Below are 5,755 nucleotides of genomic sequence, written 5' to 3'. Positions count from 1 at the left end.
GGCTGGGGTCCTGGACTGCAGAAACAGAGTGAACAAGCAGTGGCATCCGTCTCTGCTTCCTGGCTGAGGATGGGGTGTTCCGCTGCTGCCGAGGATGGGGTGTTCCGCTGCTGCCGAGGATGGGGTGCTTCGCTGCTGCCGAGGATGGGGTGCTCCGCTGCTGCCGAGGATGGGCTCCTGCCAAGGATGGGGTGCTCCGCTGCTGCCGAGGATGGGGTGCTGCCGAGGATGGGGTGCTCCGCTGCTGCCGAGGATGGGGTGCTCCGCTGCTGCCGAGGGTGGGGTGCTTCGCTGCTGCCGAGGATGGGGTGCTCCGCTGCTGCCGAGGATGGGGTGCTCCGCTGCTGCCGAGGATGGGGTGCTTCGCTGCTGCCGAGGATGGGGTGCTCCGCTGCTGCCGAGGATGGGGTGCTGCCGAGGATGGGGTGCTTCGCTGCTGCCGAGGATGGGGTGCTCCGCTGCTGCCGAGGATGGGGTGGGTGCTTCGCTGCTGCCGAGGATGGGGTACTCCGCTGCTGCTGAGGATGGGGTGCTCCGCTGCTGCTGGGGGGGGGTGATGACCCGCCGCCTCTTGATAGGCTGCCATGCCTTCCCTGCTGTGATGGACTGCACCTTCAAACTTCCAGCTAGCCAGACCCTTCCTTAAGGCTGATTTTGCCAGGGATTTTGTCACAGCAGTGAGAAAAGTAACCAACACAGAATTTAATGTGTTTCCTCAACATTTTTAAGGTTGGGAAATAGGAGTAAGGGGAACAGGTTGGGCTATGTTGTATTTAATGCCCCTGGTAGAGGAGGTAGTCAAGGAAGGTAGTTAGGAGAGGCAGTTAAGGGAGGCAGTTAAGGGAGGCAGTTAGGGGAGGCAGTTAGGGGAGGCAGTTAGTTAGGAGATAGCAGCAGTTGGGGGGGTGTATTTTGAAGTCAGGGTTTTTCCTGTTGCCTAGGTGGACATAAATTATCCTCCTGACTTAGCTTCTTGTAGATTTTTTAAAAAAAGATTTCTGTGTGTGTGTGTGTGTGTGTGTGCGCGCGCGTGCGGTATACGTATTTGTGTAGACAGGAAAGGGTATTGGATCTCCTAGAACTGGAGTTACATGAGATCATGAGACCTCAATGTAGGTGCTAGGAACCAAACTCAGGTCCTCTGGAAGAGCAGTGGGCACTCCTACCACTGAGCCACCTTCCCACATCACCAGCAGATTTTAGGCATACAATATGGCACTCTGCCTTGATGTATTGTCTGTTAAAGCCAGCTGGGAAGTCTTCTTCCTGCCCTTGAGCTGCTGACCACACTTCAGATAAACCCTAACCTCCCTGCCAACACCAGAGTCACACCACCACCCTACAGCAGTGCACTCCGTTCTCGTCTGCCAGGCCCAGCTTAACTGGAGATCAGGCCCATGGCACTGTGTGACTCCCTAGGCAATTTGACCCCTCTAAACCCCAAGCCCTGCCTCTCTTCTGGGCAATACCCAGATATCAAGACTGCTTACTCCCTCTTCCTGTTTCCCTTCTCAAGAAACAGATGGCTCAGTGGTTAAAAGTGCTTTTCCAGAGGACTCAAACTCCGTTCCTGGCACCCACATTTGTTGGCTCACAGCTACCTGTAGCTCCAGTTCCAAGAGGATGCCTTTTCTCACAGCTACCTGTAGCTCCAGTTCCAAGAGGATGCCTTTTTCTGGCCTGCACCAAAGCAGACACATTCACATAAAAATGAATCTGGAGCCCACATGGTGGTAGCCCACATGGTGGTGACCACCTTTAATCTCAGCACTCAGGAGGCCAAAGTAGGCGGATGTCTGTATCTGAGGTTAGCCTGGTCTACACAGAGAGCTCCAGGATAGACGAGGCTACAAAGTGAGATCCCGTCTCTAACAAAACCAAACCAAATCCCCACAAACTGAAAAAGAAACCCCAGCATTTATAGTTACAGCACCCAGTTCCTTGGTTCCTGACTTTTTTTTTCAGGGTAGAATTCAGAGAGTGAACTAGCACCCTAGAATGGTCTATGATTAAAAGCCAGATGTTTGTTACAGGATATACCTGCCACAGGAGGCCAGAGAGTGCAGGGCAGCTGTACTGGAGCACACATAGGCTTCAATTTTTAATGACAAACAGATGCAGCATTAGAGCAACAGTCTGAAGGACTTGAGTTAAACCATATTGATTTTCCCCCTTCCCCTCCACCAGGGTGTATTTATAGAACTTATCATGAGTCTTCATAGCATAACCAGACCAGACACCCCCCCCGCACCAACACCTTCTGCCTGCTGTCTCCCACCGAGGCATTCTTCAGATGCCCTTGCCTTCCTCCATTAGGCTGCTCACTGTGGAAGGGGCCCCTGGGAGGGAGTGGCTGGAGAAGGCTTGCCTGGCTGCATGCACTCATTTCAGATAATATCACAGGCAAACAAACATGGTTTGAAATGATCAATGTTCTGCATAGATGTGAGAGAACTGGCTGTTCTTAATGCCAGCTCATGTTCCATTAGAAATGTATGAAATCATCCAGGCACTGAAATCTTTTGGGTGACTTTTTCATTTAAAAATCATAGCTGGGCTTGAGCCCCGTCTGTGACATTAAATATGAGTGGGCCAACTGGGACTCATCATTGATAGGCTGATTTAGACTCTTCCACAGTAGCAGCCTGCTGCTCATTGTCTTGGCATTGAGAAAAGTCATGTACACATAGCTCTGCTTCTCAATTACAGCTTTTTACACCCCCCCCCACTAGTGAGATTGTGCCATTGACTAATTTACCTTAGGTACAGAGTGGGCTTGAGTTAATTGCTGAAAATCAGATCCCACCTCCACCAATCAAAGCTCCATGTAAGCATCTCCAAACCCAAACTGCCTCATCTGTGAAAAGGAAATCATGCTCTGCCTAGCCATGAAGCACTGTCCCTGTCCTGCCTCAGCCTAAGAATCTGGGGTTGAAGGCCTCTGTTGCCAGGTCTGGCCCAACTTGGGATCCTTAGGAAGGAGACTGTGACGTGAAGGTTACTGAGCAGGAGCCAGTCAGGAATCCGCTTAGGGGCAGCACAGACACAGGCTTAGCCGTGGTGCAGTTCCAAAGAAAGCAGTAGCCAAATTCAGAGAGTGCAGGAGTTGAGATGGCCCATTAGCCCTGTCCTGGGGGCCAATCTAGGGACTGGGTAGAATGACCCTAAGTGGGTCAGTGCATGGGATACAGGCTGTCTCAAAAGGAATGTTGGCCTTGGACAAGGTGGCTTTCTTCACTTAGGCTAGTCCCAAAGATAAGACTGATCTACATGAGGGTAAGCAAGTTACTCAACATCTCTAAGTCTATTTCCTCATCCACAAAAGGTTTTAATAAAAATTCCCAACTCGCCGGGCGTTGGTGGCACACGCCTTTAATCCCAGCACTCGGGAGGCAGAGGCAGGCGGATCTCTGTGAGTTCGAGGCCAGCCTGGTCTACAAGAGCTAGTTCCAGGACAGCCTCCAAAACAATACAGAGAAACCCTGTCTCAAAAAACCAAAAAAAAAAAAAATCCGACTCACTGCGCATGGTGGTGTACGCCTTTAGTCCCATCACTCCGGAGGCAGGGGCAGTGGGATTGCCACAGGTCTGAGGCTAAATATGAGCCTGGTCTACATATCATGTTCCAGAACAGCTAGAGGCCCTATCTCAAAACAAACAAGTTTGTGTTCTTTTGGCACTACTGGCAGAGAAATGGGACAGGCCTTCATCTCTTCTTGCAGCGTTCTTAGCAGAGGGTAGAACCAACCCTTTACTCCTGGAAGGAGATCTAAGCAGCATATCGCAGCTTCCACCACAGGTAAAGTCATTAACATAGGGCGTGACACACAGTAATTGCCCGACAAGCGGTAGCCATTACAACTGTAGTTGCCTTAATAACTGTTATTTACTACACTGTGCCCGAGGATGGGGACACGGTGGTGATCAAGATCCTGCTCTCAAAAACTCAGCCCATAAGTAAACCACACAAACAAGTGTTTGCAATGGAAAGCAATTGGTAGGGTGGGGCAGGATCTGGGAGGCCATGCGACTCTGGTGAGGCCGGGTGAAGGAGCGTGGTGCCAAAGGCAATACGGGGAAAAGCCAAATTGGGGCCAATGAGGGGGAAGTCTGAGTGGATAGAGGGGCTATCCTGGTGCAGGGAGCAGTGTGTGGAAGGCACACAGTTCCGCAGGACTGACTGCAGTACGCACCAGGGAAAGACAGGAAGACCTCTTTGTGCACCAGACCTAGGAGAGCCAACTTGGGTATTTGGAAAGGCCTCTCGGGCTGCTATGTGGGCCAGAGGCTTAGAGACAAGATCAGAGGCTGGGAAGCCCATTAAGCGTCTGTGTGAGGACAGAGAGTAGGATGACCTGGACAGGTTGGTGGGACTGAAGAGAGACAAGAGGCACCGAGTGGAGGAATATTTAGGAAGTTGTGATTGGATGGTGAGAATGAGAGGGCATTTCAAGGACAAGGTATGTGTGCGGTGCTGGAGAGACGACTCTGCAGCCAAAAGCATTTGCTGGCCTCGTAGAGGACCAGGTCCAATTCCTACAAGGAAGCTTGAAACCATCTGCAGCTACAGTTTCAGGGGATCCAACACCCTCTTCCTGCCTCTGCAGGCACTGTACACACATGGTGTACATACACACAAGCAGGCAAAAGCACTCAGACATGTAAAATAAATAAATCTTTCTTTTTAAAAAATGGACATAGCCAGGCATGGTGGTGCACACATCTTTAATCCTAGCACTTGGGAGGCAGAGACAGGCAGATGTCTGTAAATTAGAGACCAGCCTGCTCTACAGTGAGAGTTAAATGGCAGCCTGGGCTACACAGATAGACCATGTCTTTAAAAAGACTCATTTGTCATTCAGTAGTCAATGAACATTGATCTTTATTCTTTTATGGAAGATGGACTCTGCACCCAGTCATGTGCAGGGTGGATTCAGGTATAAAGAAGCCAAAGGCAGACACTGGCTAGTGAAACTAAAGAGTCTAGAACTTTCTATATGATTACCAGATGTTAAATCGGTACACCCATATTTGGGCTTACTCATCAGTCCCAGGTGTCTTTGGTGACAGAGGCAGTACCTGAAGGCCAGTCATGCCAATACTTATACTGAGGCTTTGGAACTTCAAGGTTGGTAAGGCAGTGGGGAAGAAGTGGCCAGAGATGGTGGTATCATTGAAGGTTCCCGAACATTCTCTGAATCTGAGTTGGGAAACTGGACTGAGTATTAATTAGTTCAAGGTGTTTCTGAAGTAAAAGAGTAAGTCTACATGCCTGAAAACCTGAAGTGTATCCCCCCAAACATTCTCTCTCTGGAGTGCTCTGGGAACTAGGAAGGCAATAGCATTAGGAGTTTATTGCCATTTAAACAAACAAAATTGCAGGGTTTGGTTCCATCCTTACTTTCCGAATCAGAGTCCACCTTTACCATTAAAAACAAAAACAAACAACAAAATCACCCCAAATCCCAGAGAATATAAATTTTAAGGCTAGTCGCTGGAAGAGAAGGCCAAGAGCATAAACCACGTCATGCTTTTGTTCTTCAGGTTTCCAAAGCAGGCAGGTGAGTTTCAACAGTACTTTTGTTGTTGGTGGTGTGTGTGTGTGTGTGTGTGTGTGTGTGTGTGTGTGTGTGTGTGTGTGTGTGTGTGTGACGTCAGATCAGCATTCCAGAACTCCTCGGGAGCAGTCTTAAAGTCCTTGAGAGAAAGTTATTAAAACGTCACTGCAGGACGCCAATGTCCCGGAGTATTAGCG

This window comes from Mesocricetus auratus, unplaced genomic scaffold (genome assembly GCF_017639785.1).
Source record: "Mesocricetus auratus isolate SY011 unplaced genomic scaffold, BCM_Maur_2.0 Super-Scaffold_4256, whole genome shotgun sequence".
In the NCBI taxonomy this organism is placed as follows: domain Eukaryota; kingdom Metazoa; phylum Chordata; class Mammalia; order Rodentia; family Cricetidae; genus Mesocricetus; species Mesocricetus auratus.
The sequence above is the reverse complement of the archived record's forward strand: the minus strand, read 5'-3'. Positions refer to the sequence as shown.